This window comes from Falco peregrinus, chromosome 8 (genome assembly GCF_023634155.1).
Source record: "Falco peregrinus isolate bFalPer1 chromosome 8, bFalPer1.pri, whole genome shotgun sequence".
Taxonomy (NCBI): Eukaryota; Metazoa; Chordata; class Aves; order Falconiformes; family Falconidae; genus Falco; species Falco peregrinus.
Window position 1 is genome coordinate 36084212 of NC_073728.1, and position 25762 is coordinate 36109973.

The 25762-nt window shown below is 37.6% G+C and overlaps 1 protein-coding gene across 2 annotated transcripts in view; it reads left to right on the top strand.

Annotated features, from left to right (window-relative positions):
* The window catches only part of MGAT5 (alpha-1,6-mannosylglycoprotein 6-beta-N-acetylglucosaminyltransferase), a 133141-nt gene that overhangs the window by 18403 nt on the left and 88976 nt on the right, over positions 1-25762 (top strand). The window contains exon 2 of one of the 2 annotated variants that reach the window (XM_055811899.1): positions 2333-2438. The exons of the other annotated variant lie outside the window; for it this stretch is intronic. The gene's annotated coding sequence lies outside the window, so the exon portion shown is untranslated. The remainder of the gene's footprint in view (positions 1-2332; positions 2439-25762) is intronic. 2 annotated transcript variants of the gene reach the window in all.

Consider the following 25762-nt stretch of genomic DNA (forward strand, 5'->3'; position numbering starts at 1 on the left):
TTACCCCACCTCCCCCACCCCCCATCTTAATTATGAGGATAACAAAGCTACCTACTAATGTTAACTACCCACTAAACATTAACTACCTGCTAACTTTATTTTGCAATAAGTATCTAATATTAGATTATGTACTTAAAGCATTTGGTAAATCCTAGTTAATTTAAACATTGGTTCTGAAAGAGCAGTACTACAAAGATGCAAAATACATTACAGGTTATCAACAGCTCAAGAGAAATGAGGAGGATGAAGAAAATGTATTTCCCAATTTGAGTCTAAAGATCTTTGTATTCTGCCAACTATTTTCTTCTTCTGTCCCATTGTATTTCCTTATGTGTATGTGCTTTTTCCTCTATAGTTGCCCTGGTAATTATTTTTTCAATTAATTAATTAAATGGATTATTTATCACTCTTATGGAAGCTTCCCTTGACGACTTAGTGGATTTTTACTGAATATACCTTGAATATGCTCCTCTAAAATGTTCGGGTCATCTCAGTCCTTTTTAGCACTCCTGATTCTTTTGCCCTTGGCAGAAAATAGTTGTGTGTGGTTTTTCTCGTCTCTTACCCCGAGTCTTCCTCTTAAATTCTGAATATGCATTTCCAAGAGCTAAGGAAGTTGCATGTTTGTGATTAGGAGGAAGACTTAGCTGTAACTTGCACAGTAGTTTTCTTTGAAGTAGGGCTGGCACACGTCCATTAATATCTTTGCAGGATAAGACGTCCATGGCATATCGGCACATACTTGATTAGCTGGTCTTTGTAAATGGATCAGTTTGACCTCTTATTAAGGATTATTTGTGCTTTGTAAAAGAAGTACTTTTTTGTTTAAGTATTGCTGATCAAAAAGCTGTTAGAGTAAGAGAAGGTCTGATTAATGCTTCACAGTTGTGGTAACACAGTTCTTTGGAGTTTGTGTCAAAAGGCAATTCTGACATTAAAGTTTAGTAAAATTGTGTTTATTCATAAAAAATATGATGTAATTGCTGAGAAATGTTAGGATTGTTTTAGAGTTATCCCACTCAGTTGCCGTGCCACTGGCAGTACTTTCTTCAAGGGTAAACCCATAAGCAGTAGATCTAGGATCACAGGATCTGCACTGTTCTGGAGCTTAAATGAAGAGCTCTGTAGTCCTGAAAAATATTCATTTGGGTACAGCTGACAAGACACTTTAGAGGTTTCTTCTTTCTCTGAAGAGAAACATCAGTCTCAGTACCCGTTTCAAAATAAGGAGGTAGGTCATGGAGGCCTAATGCTTTATAATGCTACAAGCATTAATAATGTGGGTCAAGCTTTTAACAGTGAACAACGGTTAGATGATTACCAGAACATATTTCAGCTGGAGCTTTGGGCTGCTTCCTTTTCCTGCATTAGAAAATTAATATTTTAATATGACTGTCTAAACAAACTTGCTCTTAAAGCTTAGATTGTAACATGATGCTCTTGCAGCCTTGCCTATACTGAAATCAACTCTTGGACACTGGGCTCGGTTGCTTGCCTGCAATTTGAGTTTTACATTACTGGGTTTATTTAATTGTACTCCTGCCTGTTTCTTGTTGATGGCTTTTATAGTTGCCTAAGCTTTTACATTAATTTGTAGCCCTGGGGGGAGGTGCAGAGAGAAGAGGGAAAGAGGTAAGTTTAACACTTTCTGTGGAATTTCTCTGGTTTTTGAAGAGTGAAAAGTGAAAGGCCAAGCCAGGAGTGCTGTGGAAGCAAGAGAATTGAACTGTCCTGGCAAGTTTTTTTGTCAGTCCATTTTGCCAGGAAGAAGGCCTTGCACATCTTGTTTCCGTGACAGGCTATGGAAATTGGGTTACACAGCTCTTCATTGTACCTTGCATTCAAACTGAGTTTGTGTTGGCTATTTTTGCCATTTGCTTTATCCTCTCATATCTATAATATCTTACCATGAGGAAGCATGAAGGTGATTATGATGTCTTCACAGCAATCTTTTGTTTTGTATGCAGCACTACTAGATTGTGGTATGAAGAGAACTCTGATTTCTCTACATTGCCTGTTACAAGAATATGCAGAATTGGTCTGTCAGCGTGCTCAGGGTTAAGCAGTGTGATGTTAAATGCCTAGAAGTATGGGTTCCTGAGGAGATATATGGATTTCTCTTGATCCAGAATGACTGAGGACTGCAGCTGAAATTAGCAGATGGTCCATTGTAAGCAAGTTGATCCAAGGGAGAAAAAAAAAGGAACAGTGTCAAACAAAACCCCTGCTTGTTCAGTGTGATTTGCACAACAGATACTGACCCAAATAGGAGAAGGGGAACTGTCTCTTCTGGTTACCTCCTATGTTTACAGATGATTTGTTCATGTTCCAGGTTATGCTGACAACACTTTAGTTTCTGAGGACCTCAGAGCACATGAGGAAAGAGAGCTTGTGTCTGCTAGCAAGGATGAGGCGGTAGCCACTGTTTAAATCATCAGGTAGGGTTTTGTCTTTTTTTGTGGTTCTGTATTGAGGAGTGAAGATTTTGTTTGGCTTTTCTCATGACATTTTCTGTATTTTCTCAAACTGCAGTCAATAAATGTCCCTTCCCAAAGGAATTGCCAGTCTGTAGACTTGTGATTGCTGTTGTAACTCAGCCAAGGAGAGATAGAAACTTGTTATATAACAAGTAAAAAATGATGATATTTAATAAGAGGTTCGTTTTGCATGGCAAAAAAAATATTGTTTAATTAGCAATCAAACCACTTACTTTGCCCTCTAGTTCATTATGTGTTAAATAGTTTTATGCCACTGATTCATATAGCTCATTACAACTCATAAATGTCACCATAAAATTAGTCAAAATAAGAGTGTTAAAGTGTCTTGCTGACGTTAGTTATCCAGTTGGTTTGGTTTTGGTGACAAGTTTGTAGATAAAGTGTGAATTTTATAGTTGAAGATGTCGTAGAACTTGGATAGCATGCTGCTTCTCGTTATGGAAAGAGACAGCCTGTATCTAAAAGCTGTAGCTGAGGCTTTTTTCCTGGTCATAACTAATACCTGCCTCTCCTTGTCAGCAGTGTCAGTCCGTGTACTGCACCGAGTTTAAAAGCAATGGATGCAATGGTGATAATTGTTAGTAAGTTGGTGATGCCACTTCTGGGAACAAAGTAGCAATGATGTGCTTTCATTGACTCTGTGTTCTTTGCCCAGATGGCAGTCAGTCAAGATTTGGACCATAACAGTGTAAGCTGAAGTGGCCGCTTCTTTAATAGTGCATTCTGATGCTTTCCAGATGCAAATTATTGTATTGTGCTCAAATACTTTACATGTAGGCAAGGTTCTGGAGTCTGCATTTTAGAAGACTCTTGACATTGTGAAAAGGAAACCAGGCTATAGTACAGAAAGTGATTTGCATCAATCATTTAATCAGTTAATCAAACACTTGATAATTATCACTTGCTATTAAAATAAAATTTTATGACTTGATAATATAATAAAAAGTCTCAGTACTTTACAATAGCAGGTTGTAAGAATAATAAACAGATAATGTCTGTTGGTAGGTGACACTGGAAGATTTTATGCAGGGTATATGTTTTTGTAAATTCCAGTTAAGTTAGCAGGAGAACTCTTTGAGGCTAAACTTTCAGACTGATTTATTTTGACAGATTCGGGGTCCAGATCTCTTGATACGTACAGTAGTGTCAGCTCCAGTTTCCACAGCCCTACAGATGTCAGTGATTTTTATATGGCTTCACATCAATAGATTTCAAAGATTTGGGGATGTTATATGCTGCTTATTATATTTTATATCTAGTAAATGGGGTATGGGAACATACAGGGATAGTCAGCCAGTGGCTGAGTCACATAATACATCACAAGTTTTAGTGTGCAGCTCATGTGTGAAACGAGGCTATAGATGTACAGAATTTAGAAATGAACAGCTTCTCTGGTCTTACTGGGATTGATGTAGGTAGGCTATGTCAAGCTGCTAGAAATAAGGCACAGAATTTGGTCAAGAAAGAAATTGTATTGTCAGATGGCAGTGTCAGAAGTACTGCTACCTGATCCCAGATAATTTTAAGGAAACTCTAAAGCAGTCTGGTAGGTAGCTTTTCTTTGTTTGCTTGACAGGGGGTACATTTAGAGATGTATGTTGTAAGTGACTGAAGATAAACTTTTTAATATGCCTTTTTTTAAACTGTAACATTAAACTGGAATGTCACTTCTAGTTAGTCTCTGTTCAAAGACAGATCTCTGTTTTCAATAATTCATGTGGAAACTATGAAAGATTTAAAATGTGACAGCTCTGAAATAAGAAGATTGATGCTACTCTAGTGTGATCTGATTTGGATTCTGACCTAATTTCTTATAGTTAGTGATTGGTATAGGACTCTGGGGGGTACATGGGCTTAGGACTTTTGGAGATTATTGGCTGATATTTTTAGGTTACGAGCTAATCCTGTTTAGGAATAGGATTTTCATCTGAAAACTGACAAGTCCTTAAATTCTTCCTGTTTTGCTTTAGAATGACGACTGGGAAGTGTACAGAAAAAGCAAAGGATTGTTTGCTTATTTCTAACTGTCGTCTGCTGTGGCTCCCTTCTACATGATGATTTTCTGTGTGCATGGGTTTAAAAGTTGCTGTTTTTCTTTAATGCTTAAACAAAAGGAAAATCTTAAATTGAAGTTGTTAATTTTGCACACACTCTAAAAGAGGTATTGAAGAGCATTGTGTACACGTTGCTCCAAAAATGTTTTGAGCCTTTCCTTTTGGATTTTTCTTATGTTGCCTTGTAGCTGTTTGCAAAGCGTTCAGACTATAGATAAACTAAGAAATGCAAATTCACAGTTCCATTGGCTTACTCAACAACTGTGTTTCATATATAAATGCTATCTTCCAGATGTTTTCTCGTTGGTAGTAGTTGCTTTCTTGTGCTTGTAACGTATGGCAGAGAGAACCTAGTTCTTCAATTCTACATTTAGTGTGGGGTTGCCATCTACTTTGTGTGTTAACTTGGAAGGTAAGCATTTTGTCACCCGTTTCTACAGATTGAGCCCAGAATGCTTACCAGTCCTATGTATGAGGTCGTCTTTGTGAATTTTTATTAAACTTTACAAAAAGTGTAAAGAAGCAGAAAGATAAAGGCCATTGCAGCTTTAATGTTGGATTATAGCTCCTGTAGCTGTTTTGTTTCCTTTTTGTTGTACGTGTCTTGATGGGAAGAGAAGCCAAAGCAAGGTGGAGAAAAGAGAATTTGCACTAGAAGTGTAATGTGTATGAGTAACACTATGTGGTATTGAAAATACTGCTCAGACTGTGGTTGTTCTTGCTGGTTTGGCATGCTAATTATGAACAGGTTTAGCCCTTTTTAGTGAAAGGGCATATATTGGACCAAGCTTGATGTAAATTTCTGTGGGGCCTCCCCACCCCAAGACTTACTGCATCAAAAGAGGCCTTACGTTACATACTTTGTATACTGAAATCTCTTCTATTGCTGTTACACAGCAAATTCCCATGATGGCTTGGTGAGGTCATCATCTCATTGGTAATGGGGACTGAAGTGAAAGGGAGGGGAGTAGGAGGATGTCGCATTTACATGGGCGATGTTATGCCTTACATGACATCCCTGCCTCCTAGCACACACAGTTATAACCATACTCTTGTCTCCTGAAAGCAGAAAAGGCTGCATTTCTGTGGGCAGTGTTAACAGTGAGAGAGCAGCTAACTCCCAATAGTTCTCCCACACAAGTCAAGGCAGATTTTGCAGTGCTGCAGATTGGTGTGGTTTTTATCCCCTGTCCCCCCCCTTCCATACCAACTCTTAAAGTGTTATTTATGGTGATTTCGAGGAAGAAACTGATTCCGCTATCCCTCATCAAACAGCAATTGGGATGGACGGAGTATTAGCTCTCACTAAGGTTTCCTATGCTTCCTTCGGTCCTTCAGAACTGCCTTAACAACTGTCCATATCTACTTCCTTATCATCTTCCTTTTCCTTCCTCTTTCCTCTCCAGTTTGTGTGTATCACTTGTGGGTTTTTATTTGCTCCTGCTATATAGAAATAAATAATATTAAATATTTGCAGAACTTGATTGATTTGTGAAAGTTTTCTAAATCTGAAAAAGCTGAAGCTGTAGAGAATTGGCAGACTGATTTAATTATCTGTATGCAGCTGATCTGAATATTGCATAAACCACACAGAGCTTCAGCTTTCTGCTCTTTACTTACCTGGTTTAGATATACTGGCAGTGTTCACATGGAAAGAAGCTGTGCTGCCCAGGTACCCAAGGTGTTTGGATTTTTTTTTTTATTTTTTTTAATTGCACAACTCAGATTGTGAGGCATGAAAAGGAGGCTGTTTATGGGAATAGTTTTGACAATTTATATGAGTATATAAAGCACATTCATTACACTGGGGAGACTTCTGTCTGTTTTAAGAGCTGCTAGTCAAGTTCTCCTCATTTCCAGCATATTCCTGAAGAGTCCATATTTGTACGGATACTTGGGAACAGACGTTTTAAAGTAGAATTTTGAAGTTCTTAAAAGTCAACACAGGAAAACCAGAATCCTTCTCTGAGGATGAAGGTACTACTGAAAAAAGATAATGGGAAGATGGCTGTTTAGAAAGGGACCTGCAATAAGGCAACAGAATATAGTACATCTAAGGTTAAATATGAGACTTGACCAAATTTGTCTTTAATTGCTTAGGATGAAAGTAGATGCTTTTCACATGCTTAATGATACTAATAATTGATAATAATGAAAAATAAATGTGCCATGTATTTTGGGGCTGTCTGGAAACAGAATGGGCTTTGTAGTACCCTGCATAAAATTTCATTGATAAAATGCTGTAATTGTAGAAAGCTGTTGAGTGGAGTGATGTCTATAACTATCCTTTCTTTCATACTGGAGATGCAGTTCTTTGAATGCAGTTTTGAAAGACTTGTGTCATTTACTTGGCTTAATCCAGCCAATTTTTATGGCCAAAATACATTTACTTGCATCTGACACTTGATAAAAGTTGGGTTGATGAAGGGATGCTTGTTGCTTGGAAAAAAAAATGCAAGATTTTAATGGCTTTTTCTAGTAAAAGGTGCAAGAATTGTGGTATTGGCTCTAAAATTCTTTATCTGTATGGGTTGTTAGTAAAAGCCACCTGTAAACCAAATAAGATGCTTGGAATAGATTTGAAGCATGAAACTTATTCATTCACTGAAGTTTTAGTAAGCCTTTAAAAGTCCATACAGTATATGAGCTTGGTACATTGGACTGTGTCTCCAGTGTGTATATTATCGCTTGGTTCATGTTTGCTGCTGGTGTTACTGAGTCTAGTTACATAGAGGCTAATATTGATGCTGTTCTTGGGTATTTACAGTCACGTTAAATAATTACCACTTAGAGCAAATCAAGGCTTCTGATGTGGGCTTATGGTGAGCAGCATTAAAGTACCTATTGTTTTTTAAAGTACTTTCACAGTTAATGACACAGTTGAAGCTGTAAATTGTCCTCCAACCCTGAGTCATTTTATGCTTAGCATTGCACGCTGTAGTGTATTTCAGTAACATTTCAGTGTAAGACTAGTATTTGGCTTTTCACAGGTGATGCTGTGCTAGCAGAAATATTAATAAATTGTTTCCACAATGTTAATGGGTACTTCTAGAACATCCATGTTCATGTATGCCATTTTGGATGGTGTGGCTGGTTTGAAGTGTTGAGGTTTGAGTGGTTTTCAAGTCTGTCAAAGTGAGTTGCCTTACTTTGGACTGGAGGGGTTATACCTGTTAAGGGACTGGAGCATCTGGCATGGGAGGAGAGGCTGAGAGAGCCGTGTCTGTTCAGCCTTGGAGAAGGGAAGCTTTGGGGGAATCTTAGTAATGCTTCTAAATCTCAGGTTGGAGGGTGTAAAGAAAACAGGGCCAGACTCTTCAGTGGTGCTCCGTGACATGACAGATGCTTTAAGATAATTTTTTTAGAGTTAAATTCGAATGTAAAAGCTATCATAAAGAGCATCAGTCCTCTAAACATTTTTGTGTATTCCAAATACATGCCAGCATGTCTGAGTCTGTGAGTACCATCACAAACTTAATAGTATTTTTGTGAATTGAACTTAATTAAATAATTAAATTAATCCCTCACAAAGCCAGATAACAACTTTATGGCACTGGAAAAAAAAATGTGATCTGAATCTCAAACCAGAACACAGATAAAAATCCTTGTTATAGTTTCATATTAAATCTTAGATATAATGAATGTGTGTTGCATGGGATTTATGTAATCATTAAGTGGCTCAGTGTATCATTAAACTAAGACAATTAAATGCTTAAAAGGGGCAAAGGGAGAGAAAGGCTAAACTGTCATTTTAAAAAAGATGCGAAATCCTTCACTGTCAAAAATTATCTTTTACGTAAATTACTACTTAACAGGTGTTTGAAAACAAGCACTCTTGCTGTGGTGAGAAACACTTTGTCCATGTTCAGCCAAATGAATGAGTTTTTAAAAAGTCCAGGAGAGTTAATTTTTCTTTCTAATCTAATAAAAAAAAAAAAGTCTTGCTCAGTCACTATAACAATGGGTCATTAGCAGGCATAGCAGGAGTTTAAGGATGTTGGAGGGGTCAGACATAATGCTGAAAATACACATGTAAAGAAAGAGATGCTGCTTTTGGGTCATACTTTTTCCTCTGCTGTTGAGAAGTAGAATATAGCTAATGATCTTTTATAAAAAGAGGCTGAAGTGCATTCAGTGGTGAGTTTTTCTTCTCAAGTGTTATCAGTGTAATCACTCAGTGTATTGTGTTTTATTCTCCTAACTGAAACTGCTATTTTCATTACTTAACAAAAAAAGAAACAAAGATGCGTGAGTGGAGATGATTTTTATAATAGACTTTATTTTCTCAGTACTGTAAACAAATGCACTTTTTAAAGTTGAGTAGCATTATTAAGATGGATTTCTGAATGATGGAAATTATTCCTTCTTAAATTGCTGCAAGCCATGATAATTTTTCTTTTTTTTTCTTTCTTTTTTTTTTTTTTTAATTTAAACTTTAAAAAAAGCTATAATCCTTTCCCTTAGACCAGCTTCTAACTATTTTGGACCACATCTAATACTTGGTACCAGTTATACTTCTTTTTCATTCTTCCTGTCCCTGAACACTCAGCATTAGTAATTCCTTATTCAAGATCAAATGAATTATTGGAAAAAGAACAGATTAATTTTTCATGCTACAACAGAAATCAGCTGTGCATATACTTAATTATTTTTAAGTAGTCCAGCAATAAATCTGTTTACCTTCAAAACAGTGTTTTGCACTTCTGGGTAGCTTACTAGTTTTTTTAATACCCTTTGATGGAATGTACTGAAGTGGTTGCGGATGGCTTTCATCTTAGTGGGTTATGGGTAGCTGATCTGCTAATTTAATGAACCAGAAGAGTAAGACTGGCCTACTGTGGTCACAGGTGTATTGGTTGGAGTGCAACAGAGCACCTGTGAGCTCTGACCCCTCATACTAAGTCTGTGACTGCCCTGTTTATCAGGGTTGATGGCAGTAAGGGGTAATGGTATTTTGCGATTGCTTACCAAGGTTGTATGGCTAGCTAATACTCTGATCACACAGACTAGATTCATATCCAAACAGTGTGGGTAGCACTGTATCCTCTTGATGTCTTTGGGAGCTCTTGCAACTTCTTCAAAGTGAAAGTAGCCTCTTTCACCTAACATGCGAGCAGTCAAGCCATCTCTTCACTTCTGATTCTCTGGTGTCTGTAAAGAAGGCTAATCTTGGTGCAGTTCCTCTGGAGGCTCACTGTAGCATGCATCCAACCCTGAGTAGTCCTGTCAGAGAACTTGCCAGGTTAATCATAGAATCTCTTAGGTTGGAAAAGGCCCTTAAGACCATCAAGTCCAAGCACTAACCTAACACTGCCAAATGCACCACTAAAACATGTCCCTGAAGTGCCGCATCTACACTTCTTTTTGAATACCTCCAGGGATGGTGCCTGAGCAGCCTGGTCCAATGCTTGACAACCCTTTTAGTAATAACCCATTAACCTGCTTCTACTGTTAACTAAATCTGCTTCAGTTTGCAAAGGGTAAAGTATTTCTTAAAGTTAGTAGTCTTATCTTGTTCTTCCTATCTTGACTGCAACCTGTGTCAGATCCCTTGGGGCTGTCATTGTCACTGTGTGGTGTCAGCTGTGCAATGCTAATGAGTTTCAAGAAAACACAACAGCAGTCTGCCTCATGCAGCCCTTGCAAGGTCTTTATCAGTCTTGTCCAGTTTTCAAGGCCAAGTTCCTCAATCATGTTAATTGTAGAAATAGCTACATATTCTCCTGCAGAGGCAGCTTACTAGCATTTTGGTGAAAAGTCCTGGCTGTAATATCTGTATTTGAGTGAATTTATTAAGAGTCTGCAAGACTTGAGGAAGTTACAACACTGTTAGGTCTTCAGGTTTGAGTGAGTGACTCAGGCAAACTTTTACTGAGCTAAGTGGTGACAAAAACTTGCAGTGTTCCTGAAGTATGCTGTCCCATCTGCCCACAGGTTAAATGAGTCCTGTCCTAAAAGGTCAGTCTGTCCTGCCTGTGAGCCACATTTTTAATCCATCTGTTAATATGAATGTTCTGAAGGTGATGCCAAGAAGGAATTTACTAAATATATACACTTTTAATGGTAATAGATAGTCCTTGAACTGATAATTTTCCTGAATACCAGAATTAAACAGCTTTTGACCACCCTCTGAAAGGACAAGTGATGGAAAATGACTTCCTATGACTTTCATCACACATATTTCCTTTCTCCTCAGATTCTGCTTCATTCATTTGGGATATTAGTCTGTATTAGAACTATTTTTGCATTCATACATACGTATATATGTTGTTATGGATGTATTTATATTCGTAACATATAAAATATATAACTATAAAAATATCCTAAATACATGTGGAAAACTGATACAATATAAAAAGTAGAGCAGCAGACAATGCTTTCTTATTATGAGGATGATTTGGTATATGTAAAGCTTAAAATATGGATCCCCTCATGATCTGCTTAACATGGAAAAACGGAGTAGTAGTTGAAAAGGTGACTTTCAGTAATAGTTCTCAAATCTCAAGAAAGGTTTTCTTACTCTTATGAATTCTTGAGCTACAACTGTGATTTAACTTGACTTTCCAAATGTAGCAAGTATAATGTACCAAATCCTAAACATTATTTTTTTTTTATGTACTTTTTTACCGTTGGTACAGTACGAAGGGGCGGGGAGAATGGGGGGGCAGAAAAAGCTGCTGTTGAAAAATTCACACCTCACCGCTACTTTTTTATAAATTGCTGTTGGTATTCCTCTCTCCACGTGTGAGCCTGGGGTCCAGGCTTGTGGTTTGAACTATAAACAGAGATGAGATACTTTTATACAGGAATAAATGTGCACAGATGGAGATAATCAGAAGTGACTTCAATGTGTAGGCTTTGTTAGAGGTGCCAAAAGCCCACAATACCAAGTTGATGTTGATGAGGACTACAGGTGTGAAGTATGCTCAGACAGTCCTTAGAATCTAATTTGTAGTCCCTGTTCAGACACCTACAGGAGTACTCAGGAGTGCCTCATTAAGTGCAGTGGGAGTTGTGTAGTTGGGTGTGTTCATAAATCTCTTAGACACCTCTTTGCATCTTTATCTTTAAAATTCTTGATTTTCCCTGTGCTGTTGACAGTTGCCGTAACTAAAGGCAATTTTTTTTTAGGGCTTGCCTTATAGTTCTCAGTTAACTGTAAAAATTACTAATATTGTGGGCTAAAGGGTAGAAACAACAAAAACTTTCAAGGACAGTACTTTGCATAACACGAAGGATTTCTGTGGAATTCTTTAACCTATTTGATACATTAAAATTCAGGAAAAGGGCCTGAGTTTTAAAATTTTTAATGACAAATCAAAAAGGAGCCCTTTTTAAAACAAAAAAACCCAACCCAAACCAAAACCCACTTCTGTAGTTACACCTCTGAGACATCTATTCTTTGAAGCTTAGAAGACAAAAATATTTTAGAATCTGTTAATGAATTCTGAGCATTTTTTATTGATAGTCATCTGGCATGACTGACAAAAAAACCCTTATTTTATTTTGTGTGTTACTTCCATTTAAGGCACACTTCTGTAGTAAAGGGAAATGTTGGTGTTGGCAGAGATTCAGAATTTCTTCTCGTTCTGTAATAGCCATAGTGATTAAATGTGGATAGCACTGTAGGGTTTTTTTATTTAATTAAAAACTGTAAATGAGTTGGGTTTTTTTGCAATGACATATTATTGCATGTAATTCCTATATTGTGCAGTAAACCTCTATTAAGCTAATAAACTTCATGTTCTTGAAACCATTTTGATCTCCATTCGCAGTCTTTCCTAGCGGCAGTATCAGTCTTCTTCTGAATTCAAATGTAAAGACATTAAAAAAAAAAAAAAAAAAAAAGAAAAGCCTCGGTTTTGCAGAGTTTTGACATAATTTGTGAGGTATGGCCATTTTCATCCTGTCACATAAATGTTTTAACAGGCAAACACCCCTCCCCCCTCTTTCTAATCTCAGTTTAGTGTAACGTGATTTTTCTCTGGCTTTCACAAGTGTGGCCTTGCTGTGCTGATAGCTCTCTTTAAGTTCTGTGTTTTCCTGATGTGCTAGTTTGACTGTGTTCCCTTCACCCATCCTTCCTTCCACTCCTAGTCTCCCTGCTGAAATGTAATCTTGTCTTTACTTTCACTGTGTCCCCATCCTATTCAGCGATGAGGGCTTGCTTCCTACCTCCACCTGGGCCATGTGCTTGCCAGTGTAAGGTGTTCCTATCAGATACAGACTCTGTAAAGTGTCTTTGTGCTTTCTCCCTTGTTCCTTCATAACACAGGTAGGAATTCTCCCTTTAATCTCCTCAAAATTACTTCACTGTTCTCTTCAGATCTCTTCTGAACACTCAACTCTGCTGTGATGTCTACAGGAAAAAAAGGAAATGAGGCTCCCAGTCTCGTTAGCACTACTTCCTAAGGTTTGTTACTTTGCATTTCCAGTCCATCTGCTCATTCTTATCATGTTTTTGCATGGCTTGGCAGCTGGGCAGGAGACATATCTTTGGTACTGTCATATGACAAGCCAAAGTCTCCTAATCTATATGTAGGATTTAATTTAATGGAAATAGTAGTCTGGAGGGCAAGGTGTAACTCCAAAAATCCCATGTGTGCAATATAACATGTTCACTTGTGTACTCCAGTGAAATCCAACCACTTGGCTAGGAGATAGCTGTTGTGCTTATTTCTTTTTTTGTTTTTTGTGGGTTTTTTTGTTCTACAAGCTATAATGTATTGTACAGTTTGATAGATTTAGGTACCTAGAATTTACCTTTGCAGACAGAAAAATACATATAAGCACTGCAACTTGTAAAAAATACAGCCAGGATTGTGGAGGTTTTGCAGTTCACAGGAATCACATTTTATTTGTGTATCATCTTTTTGCATATATGTGTACTTGAGTTTTGTACCGTGTCCTTTCATCTTGTATATTGATTCAAAACCTCTTAACTGTTTAGCCTTTAATAGTACTGTTAGATAAACTAGTTTCTCCTTCCTCCTGCTTTATGGGAAGCTTAGGTCAGATGGAGATGAATGGATTATCTGTTTTACTGGAATTTGTAACCAGCCTTATCTTCTGACAGAGTTTATTATTCTTTTAGTTTCTTTTCATTCTGTTTTTGTGTAAGTGGTACATAAGATTATGTGATCCCTTGAAACCTAGGGTTTGCTGCTTTTTCTTCCTTGCCTCAATTGAGTCTTTTTTTTTCTTTTGGATTTGATTTCGTTTTGTTTTATCCATTCCCGTTTAATTGCTTTTCTTGAAAAATTACACAACAGGTATTTAATTTAATACTCTTTCCAAACCTGATCTTCTGAAACTTTAATGTCATACTGAAATAAAAAAATCAGTGGAGGAGGAAGAATAGGAAATGTTAGTGAATATATTTTTATTTAAAATAAATTGAATTCAGTGGATGACTTTTTTCATAGTTATGCAACACTAAGATTAAAAATGCATTCTTGTCAAGGTTCTTAAATAAAAATTGTGGGATGTCTTGACACATTTCTCTTTTTCAAAGGGAAAAATTATTTGCTCTTGTTCTTTGAAAACAGGTTTCTTGGAGTTTTCTGTGGTGTGGGGAGGTTTTTTGTTAGTGGCTTCACTGACACTTCTCTAAGGCTTGTTGGTTTGCACGTTTCATCTCCCCGATGTTTATTTGCTTGCAGTGCTTGCAGCGTCACTTCAGTTTTGCTCATGAAACTTTTTAGGCATTTATCCTTTACCCACTGCTTGTGTTAGATCTTTGTTATATTTGGTTCTTGTTTGCTTGTTGAGAATTACCTCAGAGATGACTGGCCTTAAGTGGAGAATGAAATGTTTTTAAGGAAGTTTTACATCTGGTATGTTGTAATTCTCAAAACCTAATAATGAGAGTTACCATTAGTCTTTTTAGAGACTGATGCTATATCAGATTTTGTCCTCTGCTTTGAGAGCAGGTATAAAAACCCCAAAAATTCAAGTAATTTCCCTATCACCTCAAAAGACTAAAATGTCAACTGAAGTGGGCAAAAGTGTACTTACCTATTTCTGCATTGCCATGTAGAGGGGAAAAACCCCAATTTTTTGAAAAGTGAGGTTTCATCCTGTTTTAACTGGAAAATATCAAGGAACTAGGCCATAATATGATGGAGGCACAGTGCTTTTAGTAGTATAAAACAACTGAAGAGTTACTATGTACAAACTGGTAGGTAGACAACACTGGTAGGAGACTTCAAGGCATCAGGGACAAATGTTTCTACCAGTGCTATTTGTAACGTTTGCCTTCAGTGCTTTATTTACATTCTTCCCCATCCCTTCTGTGGCACCTTACTGCTGTGGGGAGTGGGAGTGGGGCTGTGGAGAAGGTAGTCTAACACTAGAGGGTTTCTTCTGTGTGGGCCAGCAGGGAAGCGATCATGAGAGAGCATGGGGACGTGCTAGGAAAATGCAGATGATACATGCTGGTTGGTGGTGTCACCATGTTGCTTGAAAGGTCATGAAATGAATGGAGGAAGAACGCTGCACCTCCCATCACTAAACCTTTTAGCTGAGGGGGGGGTGTGTCTGTTTCTTCCCTGGCTGCAGAACCTGAGTGGAGGTATAAGGGTTTATTTGAGTACTGTTTTTCTCCTTTGCAATTTAAATTTAACATACGTGGTCGTCCTCCAAGTATTGGGAAACAGAAGCCATTCAGACTTGCCAGTCCAGATTTTTCTGCTGTACTGCAAACTGAATGAGGCTAGTAATGGACATTCTGGTTTTTTACATTACCTAGGTTGAGAGCTAGGTACGAAAACATTTATTTGGGTATACATGCAGTCCCTTGCTCTGTCATTAACTGGAGCAACTATTACAAGTGAAACTCTACCTGTGTTGGAGCCTGATAAGTCATACCTTCTTGACTTCAGTGATCTCTGGTTTGCAGTCATAAATCGCAATGAGCTACTGCAGTCAGTGCACTGAGTACTGCAGGTTGCAAGCCAGCTGAAAGCATTGACTATGTCTGTTGGGAAAAGCCTTTGTTTAATGACAAAGGTATGTTTGGCTGGTTATCTTTTCTCTTGGTCAAGCTATAGAAGCTTTCTCTGTTTCGTATTAGATTTGTTGAGGAAGATAATGGTGTAACAAGATGGATTTTGCTTCTCAGTGCTTAGTGTTGGCTCCTTTGCAAGCCAAACCAGAACTCTGGTTGAGGCTTTACAAGTAGCCGACCTGACAAATTGGGACCTCATGCTTTCAGCCAAACTCACAAAACCTGTTGCATCTATAAAATAAATATTTGGTGGGTTGTTCTTCTGTTGAATTTGGAGTTTGAAGCAAAGGAGAAAAGGGAATGGATGAGATATTTAAATCAAAATTGATAAAGAAGTCTGAAAAATCTGATATGCACCAAAATCATTCAGTTTGCTAGCAGTATGTGCTGCTTGGTTTGTGCTTACATAAAAATGCAGAAAGGATGTTATGCAAGTAAGTGTTTCTTTGCTTGACACTCACTACGCAAGCCACCTGTTAAAGCATAACGATATGGATGGCTCCCAGTACGAGATATGAAAGCTTTGCTGCTTGTAATGAAATATGTTTACTCACCTTCAGAAAGCAGATTTTGTTGTTAGCAAAGTAGAATTTGAAAGCCTGATAAAGTAAATGCATACAGACTCTGAAAGTAGTACATGGAAGATCATGTTGTGCTGGTAATGAAAACAGCAGCCAGCTGACTCATTTCTGTAGAAAACTTCACTTAGTTTGTATTTCCTAAACTATACCTGTGGACAAGGGTGGGTTTAAAAACATGTTCCTTTTTTGCTATCTTTGGATTTAACAGCATCAGAAAGCCCCTCTTGACACTTTTGTCCAGTACTGAATGTGAGAACACTTGACTAATAGCCTAAACTCAGTATCAATAAACATAATTATGCATTTTCAGGCCATTAAGGGGAATTTATTCTCAAAATAAACATGGAAAAACTAATGGAAATTGCTAAAGTCTATAAAGGGTGGTTGGTTCTGTATTCTGTCACCTGTGGTTAGGTATGTGGGTGTATAGCATTTCCGAGTATCTCTGCTTACATAATTCTCTGTGTAAACTGTGTAGAAGAGGGTGACTGTTTTGGAACATCTGAAAGTATTACTTACGGTTTTGAAAAACCTAAGTTTAAAGGAACTCTGAATTGTCGCTGACCACATGGAAGGAGGTAATGTTCACCAATTTATTTAAATATTGAACATGACCCTACACCTTGGAGTTCATGAGCTGTAAATGCTTGATATGTAATTTATACCAAATATTTTCATAATCCTGGAACCTTGAATATGCTCTTGTAGTGTCTGTGGTTTTATTTCTATTACTGTCTCCAGCATCCTCTTACTGCCTGTGCAACAACCTTAACATAGACCCATAATGTCTTGTGCGAAGAGAATACTATGTTTTGCCCCTGATGACTACTGAGAGCTGTAGAAATTATTATACTTGTGAACATATATACATGTAGTGGAACAGATCTTATTTACAAGGGCCAGATCCTTATGGTGTAAGTCAGTGCAAGAGTTTAGAAGATAAATTGCATAGAAATCTGACCCTGTGAGAATGTCTCTTTTTTTTTTTTTTTTTTTTTTTTTTTAAGTTGATGCATTGATAATACTAACAGTAATACTGAGGAATAGTACTTCTGAGGGAGTTTCTCATTATCTTGGATAATTTATTTCAGGAAGGTCTTGAAATAGGAAGTTCTAGTCACTGTTTGTGGCTTTCTCATAAATGAAAAACTCTACCTAACCCTTCCTCAAGGTGAAAACTTTGGAAGCTTAAGTGTATCAGGAAACACCAGTAAGTCTTTTGACACACAAACGGTTTCCTTTGTTGATAGATAGAGTCCTATTTGTATATGGAAACTTACTAGTTATACATTACCAGTTGCACTTGTAAACTCTTTTGTGTCTGTTGGCCTATCAATCATAATGTTGAATTAGTGTTATTTAATACTCTTTGATCTGTTTCCTTGATCTTGTTTCTTCGTGACCCAGTGTATTGAGCCATTCAGTTTGTTTAGCCCTTGTCTATCAGGCTGCTCTTTCTAGTACCTTTTTGTCTGTTTACTCTTAGACTTACATTGAAATGTTTTGTTACCACAGCTTCTCACTCAGGGCATTTGTTTTTCTTCTCCCTGCTTCATCTTTCAGTTTCTTAACCAGCTTAATACTTAGTCTTCCTTATAGGGATCCCCCACCTCAGATTTTCAAGCTGTTTCCCCCCCTTCTTACTAAATATTGTTTTCTCTCCAGCTTTCTTCTCATATGTGCTGTTCTACAGTTCAATCTATTACTGCATCAATGAAATGCTGATATTTGCAAATCCTTGTTTGTAATTAAAAGGAAGACCTGAACTTTGTTCTCCTATTAGTGATGATATTATTTATCTGTAATCTGTTACACCTAAAACGTGTGAATACAAAATTTTTGCCTCTTTGATTCTTCTAGTCTGATTTCCTGATGAAACAAGGCTCTTTCTGTCATCCAGTTCTGTCCCTCAATTTCCAGTTCCCATTGGAATTTCAGTCAAATGGATGTTGAAATTTCTGCAAGCTTTCTGTAAATTAGTAGCTGGCCCAGAAGGCCCCTGCTAGCACAGTGAAAGACACAGAATCAGAAGAGATAGTGAAAAAACAAAATGCAGGAAACTAAAGTTCTACTTTTCTTTGAAGTATTTGCATTTTGTTACAATGGTCAGATGGCTGTGAAATGCATAGTACATGGTCTTAGCAGCCTTAGCATGTTACCATGCTACAGGAATTCAGGAAAACCTTTTTGATGCAGTTGCAGCTCATTCAAATATAAGCTGAACTCTGTTTGTAAGTGTGTTCTGTCTTAGTAAATCTGCAATTGTGTACTAGTCTATAACCAAAACACATGTGAAGGAAGAGATCGGGGGGGGTTGTATACCTTTTTGGCCATTAACATTACAAACTGTGTTATTTGAGAGAATTAACTACAGGTAATGGATCTATGCATTTATTTTGCTTGGCAGACTCTGCGATGGGTATCTATGGCATGAACTGAGTTTGGTAGTCCAGAGTAGTTTAGCGTGTTTTCAAACCTAGGTTTGAATGAGACGTGCTTTTTAAGTGAATTGATAACCCTGCTAATATCACTTTGGTTTATACAGCGGAGTACTTGCGGAGGTCACAAACTGAATTCCTCTTTAATGAAAATATTCCAAGAATGCAAGTCATGTCCTCGAACTGTTGGTATTTAGTAGTTAAAACCAGGCTAGATACAATCCACAGCACTGTCTTCCCGGTAATGACACCCACACCCTTGAGCTGAAATGCCTATAGTATGAATGTCAGGTCCTCAAAACCTGCGGTTTTTGTTTTGCAGGTATGCTCCTGTTCTGCTGTGGTACTTGCTAATGTAAATAGCGATTTTGAGACTGAAGGTGTGATTTTTGTGTCTATTAAAGACAGACTTCAGGCTCCATTTCCTGGTTTATTTAAGGATAACCTTCTTGTGTAAATTCTAACTAGAACCTTTGAGAAGGAAGAGGAAATTCATGACTGCTCAAGCATTTGATATTGTAAATAATTAAATTTGCCAAAATATTAATGTTTACGTTTACTTTGGAACTGAACTGCAGAAGGAATAAAGATTTGCTTTCAGCACTTGAAAGAGAAGCTACTTTTGCTACCAGACCTTGAATGAGAGTATTGACAATAGTCCCAACAAAACATGCTTTGGAGAGGAGGCCTTCCCAGTAATTTGGATGATTTATAAAAAGCATTGAGGCATTAAAGAAAGTTCATTACCCAAACCATTTCTGCGCTGTGGACCAGAACCAGCAGATGAAATAGCTTTGTTGAATAATATTATAACTATTTAGAGGACCTGAAAACTTGGGAGTGTGAGAGGCTGAGAAGAGGAACACTGATGTTAAGGATAGGGTATAAGCAATGAAGAGAGCTTATGGGGTTGTGCATCCATCCTTTAGCATTGTGTTGGGCGGAACATCAACTCAGAAACCTTTGCTGCTTGCTAGGAATTTTTCATACTATTTCCTGAGTTGTGAGGGGTTTTTTTGTGTGTCCTTCTGCCTCTCCCTGCCTAGCAGTAGTCTAGCAGAAAGCTACAAGGTGAGGTTACTGATTCACTTTCCTTATGCTGTCTAGGCCAGCTGGTTTTCCCACCCCCACCCAACCCCCCATTTAGCTTTGTAAGGGCTACAGCTGAAACAGAGCTATTCCTCAGAGTTTGCCAGTACAAGTTTTTCTACCGCTGTCTAGGGATGATAAAAGAGGGGAGGCTGTTTTCCACCTACTCAAAATAGTTCCTAAGTCTTGCCCTACGATGCCAAGTACAGCTCATGCATTTGCAAAGGAAGCTTGTATAGTTTATTAGAACTTGCAGATAACTGGAAAGCTGATGGCCTTCCAGCAGCAAAGTAGTTTTAATGTAGCAGGTCACAGGTTAGAATGTAGTCATGCTTGGCTTGGTACTGGCTGTCCTTTGAAAGTATTGTCATGGTCATGGCCAAGTTGTTCAATGCTTGTTGTAGTTCATGGTAAAGCTTTAAAATTCATAGCACCGTTGTGAGCATCATGTGCAGAGAGGTTTTATGTGAAGGCTCATATTATTCCTATTTGCTTATGGCTGGATGGATCAGAACCATGTAGGTATCAAAAATGCTTCCTCTAACAGTTGCTCAGTGGCTCCCTTCCACTGAGGTAGTTGGTCCTGTGCTTTTGGAAGAAAAGCATTACTTTCAAGCCCTACTGTTGCTTTAAAGTTCTGTCTTGTGTGACTGTAGGTTTCTGAGGGGGCTTTGTTTGACATGTACAGAACTACATGTATGTCCCTTTAAACATTTTGACAGTGGGAATGCTGTGTTTGTGACATGAGGTTATAGTTTAACAAAAAAGTGAGCTGTGTAGCTTTGGTGCTGTTGCTGACCCAGTAACACTATAGTCACTTACCAGTTACGGTGGGATAGATTGTCTTTTTTAATGCTATGCAAAGCTGATCTCTGTGTGACAAATAGTTGCTACTTATGAAGAGAAATTAGAAACATTAACAGCTTTAATTTCAATGAAAGTGCTCTTCTAATCTTTGGTGGTATCAGCTGTTGATAAACACCAGTGTTGATCAACAGGGTATATACAGGTGATGCAAGAAATAGGTTAAAATAATTTGCTGTCCTACTAACTTTCAAATTAGATATGAAGTAAATTGCAATTTCATCCTTTTTAATAAGGAAGAGAAGGACTTAAATGCAGAAACTAGAGCAATGGAATGATCAACAATGCTGTTGCTTCCAAACAGGTGACTGTGTTGAAATTTTAATTCCATTAAGTTTTATGCTTTGGAGATGCAGCTTGTATTTTCAGCCATTTGTCTAGCTACAAAAGCTGGAATGTGTTCAAAATGCTTGCCAAGAACAAATGCATTGGAAGAAATGTTATACTTAGACCCAGATTCAAGTTGCTCTAAAGCAACAGAAATAAATATTTCTGAAGTCTTATTTAATGTTCAGTTTAGTGTTTTTTCTTTCCTGTGATCTGATACACACTTGCTTAATAGCATACACATACTAATTTCCTATCTGTGTCTTTCTACTCTTCCTCTATTTTAGCTTGACTCTTCTTTTTCCATTGGCATTTGTCCTTTACAGAAAGTTTGGATGTAGAATCTTGTAGTGACAATGTATTTAAAACAAATCTAATGAGAGTTTCTTTTTGTTTTGATATCTTACCATCCACCACAAATAATAAGAAATTCAAGAAAACTATTTATTTTACACAGATGTAGTTATATTTCTGTGTTCTATTTTTGAAAATTTTGTAACAGTAAGATTTACTGAGTATTTTGATCTTGTTTGGATCTTTTCTTAAATCTTGTACTTTATTTTCGGCTCGCTGTCTGGGGTCCAGCACAATTGCCGAAGAAGTACATTTAGTGTGTTGACCATCAAGTTGACAAGGGATGATGGTTGGGCATCCACATTGATGAGAGCTTTCTTGCAGAATACAAAGAACTTTTTCACTTTCCTCTGTGAGTGGGACAGAGCTGCTGCTGAGAGTTACTTGTTTTTTCTCTTGGACAGACTGCAAGATGTGATGTAACAGGCTGATTTGTGGTTAACAGCAGTGGGTGAGACTGGAGTATCTGCTTGATGCAAGAAATTAGCTAATGGATATGATTTCTATATAATAAATTTATTTCTTCTTGGAGTGCTAAGTAATTTGGTTGCTCTGATTATAAGATTAAATTAATTTTATTATTCATTGAATATAAAGTTTCTGAGTAAGTTCATATCAATGCCTGTAACTCATGCTACCACAGTTATAACGTGTCCTAAAAGAGACAGGAGAGAAGTACCAGAAAAAGTTGCGCACATAGGATTGCTGTGTAAGAATCAAGGACATTTTGCTTATAACTTTGGAGAACTTCCAGATGATCTGAAAAGTATGAGACTGTGCTTCTCAGCAGGTGCCATATTTATGCCTTTCAGAGGACAAATTCCAAATATAAAGTCAGCAATGACATAAGAGCATGTCATATAGCCTTTGTGGGTAGTCATGAGGAGGGGAAGAGAAAAAGGTGTGTACTTGTATCCACACTAGAAATATGTTAAAACTTCTGGTCATGAATCCTATTTTTAAAGTTTATTAAAATTAATGAAGTAACTTAGAGTTTTGTTTAGTTACAGGGGATTCTTGAAGGCATAAAAGCATGACTCCTGCATACCTTTTTCCCTGGTTATGGGGATGTTGTAGGTGATGACTGAGGTGCTCAGTGTCTGTAAGTTCTTTCTTGCAAAATAATAATAATAAAAAATAACTGTTTCCTACTCGCTTGATCAGCATGCTGACATCCAAAATGTTCTTTCTCAGTGAGAAAATGCTATTTTGGGCATTTTGTTTTAAAGCAATGAGATAAAAGTTATTAATATACCCTGTAGTTTGCCTGTAAAATGTAAATTTCTTCTATTTGTTCAAGGTCAGGAATGTTTCTGTTTTTCTGAAGCTCAGGGAAGTCTTGATTCCTAGTCCTAAAATGAATTCATTTTTTTGATCTTTAAGCACTTTATTAAACGAAGATCAGGTTAGTTTGTGATTATGGCCTTAAATGCATTGCCTAGAGTGTTCTTAATCAATAAACAGTATTTGAACCATAAAGATTTAAATCCATAAGGATTTTTCCTTACAAATTTCCCTGTAATTCTTTTTTCCTTTGTCCTCAGTGTAAACATTCTTCCCGTGTTTACTTTTTTCTCCCTGAAATATCAGGATAAGCAGAGAACATGAATAACATCTGATGGTTTAATTTCTATAGAACTAAACTACTGAAAATGATGTGCTAGGTAGGAAACTGGAAACACTTCAGAGTGCTCTGTGAAACCACAGACTCACATGGGGAAATTTAGGTGGGGTTGCCACCCAAACTGTTTATAAATGTAAAAATTTATTTTTGAAAGAGAAGGCAGGCTGCTTGCTCAAGATGAACATTTACTTGTTTTTATGGCATCTTATCAAAGGCTGCTTTTTTCTCCTTCAACTTTCATCCCACCACCTCCTGCCAATTTCTACTACATGCACACGCATGAAAGCAAACATGCCCCCCCAACCTAAAAAAAAACAAACCCAGAGTATTTATACTCTTGCTCTCCCTCAGTCCATCTGTCCTGCTTCTACTGTTGTGACCCAGTGTTGTTCTGCTTTTCTCACTTCATGGGATTGCATCCCAAATTGCCACTTAAGGCAGAGTGTGGTACCATTTCAGCTGTAGATGGGTGGTGAGAGAGAAGACATAGTGACATCTGTCAGCTAGAAGAAAAGAATGGGTTGGCAGAAACATTGCTAAAAAAGTTGAGCAGCAGAAGGAAGAGCAAAACCAAGACTCCATAATTCAGCTAAGGAAATGGGTATGCATTTATTTTATATACTAAAAAACTTAAATTATAAAATATACAGTTAGAAAAAGTGTGCAGAAACATCTGTTACCAGATGAGTCTGGTATAGTTGCATGATTTTTCAGCTACTTTTTCTTTCTGAGGTGCTGGGAATGGAGACAGCTTGTGAGGCATGTAAGGAATGTGTACACCTTCAGCCAGTTGGAAGCCTCACCTAGACCTTGGACTTGTAGATGTAGGTTAATACTACTGGCTTTGCTAACATGTTTCTGCTCCTTCCAGAACCTGCTATCGTGAATCTTGTCTTTCACAGGACTGCACAACTGAGTGATGAAAGCTGATTTTAAGATTAACAGAGATGTTTTGAGGTGCCATAAAATTTATGACTTGAACTATTGAAATACATTAATTGTTTACTGATTAGTCATTGAAATAAGTGGAGACTTCCAGATTTAGTTATAATCTAACTCTGATCTGATCGTGTTTTCCCTCTCTTCACAGTAACCACCAAGTTGGTGTTTTGGGTTAATGTGTGATCTTTAGTTTCTTTTGAAATCTTGTAAAATGTTATATTGCTCAATTTATCTCTTGGAAGAAAAAAAAAAAAAGTAGCTAATGTAAGTTCTCAGAGGCTTGCAAGGCTGTGTTTTGTTTCCTTCATTATGTTGACCCAGTCTGGCTAGGACAGCAGGATACAGCCCTTCTCACCCTAAGCAGGTGTCAAATCAGCCTTTGACTGTCTTACTGTCTGCCCTCCGCTTTATGCATTTGACATGGTTAGTGACTAAATGGCAGCTAAACTGCTTCTGAGCTCTGTGTTAACAACTGAGGGTCCTGAGTTTTGTTTAGGTGCGTGGACAGTTTTATGTCAGTAGAACATATTTCCTGCATTTGTTGGTTATTTAATTGCCATGTCAGTACTGGAGTCAAAAAAGTACAAAAATGTGCAAAGATACTTGACGTGGCACGAGTGCACATCCTGTTGAAATGCAAGTATTCCTATCAGCAATCAGGCTTCTTTTTTTTCTTTCCCTCTGCTCTAGTTTATCCTTTCTTATCTTGTGCCAACACAGCATATGACTATTCTTTGATTTTACTTGACTGTATTAAGTAGTAAGCCATAGCTTGTCCAGTTGTTAATGCTGTATTTTGAAAGAAGGAAAGGTAAATTCAGCCTCCAAAAGGACTAAGGAAAGCTGACATCTTGCAATACATAAAAGCAGTGTGGGGTGTCCTCAGCACAGATTGCACTATTTGAGAATGCAGATTGGCCAACTGGGGTGGGACATCTGCAGAGATGTTCCCGCAGGAATGAAGAACTGCTGTACCAGGAAATCCATTAATTTGTATTCAGTTGGGCTATAGTGCACATCTGTTTAGGCAATGCAGCTGCAGTAGGAGACAGTGCTTAACATCAGCCTGGAATTCTAGTTTATGTATATGCTGAAGCATGTCTGGTTTAAACTATTAAAACCTTGCAGTCCCAGTTTGCACTCTTTACTCCTAGAAACAAGGTTTTAGAGGATTGCCTGTCCCTTTTAAGATGCATTACATCAGCTTCGGCATGAAGCACAACTCCTGGCATCCCTTAGTAGAGAAGTGCAGGGATATAGCAGGTGTTTTCACTCACCGCTGTGCTTTCTGGCTGTAGCTCCTGGTGTGTTGGCAGCCCACTGGATTGACACTTGAATTATTGTTAGCTTTTAGGTTAACACATCCTTCATAAGAATAGAGGGAATTCATATCTTGACGTTTGTCCTCAGTTGGTCTGTAACAAGTTGTACAGAATCAAATAGTTGCAAACAGAAGTGCAGCATGCTGTCTTCAGAAAACAGGCTGGAAAATAGATCAGTGTTTCTGTTAGGATCCTGATGTGTGGGCTTTTAAGAGCACCTCTTTGAGCTGGTTTAGATACAATAACAAGTTGTGCAGGGTCAGGCATAGTGGCGTGATGCTGCAACTGAATGCGCATTGTTTATGTATGGATACATGTAAGAAGAAAATGATGATGGCTATGACCAAGTTTAGAAGGCTGATAAAACAGTTTTAAATCAGCTTAAACTTTACAGCAAAACTTCACTAGATTTGTATTCATTAACTATACACGTTGCTAATGGCTAGTTCTTACTCATTCCTGGTCATTATTCATATGAATATGCATATTCAAAGCAATTAGTCTGTAACAATCTCATTATAAATTAATTGTGAGCAGACAGTACTGCAGAGCTGGTGCCGCTTATTTAGCAGTAATAGCTATGGTCCTTGAGGGTGAGATGTTCAAGGCTGTCATGGGTGCCTTTCCTTGTGCATAACAGTTCTGTTCCTCCTTTTCAGCC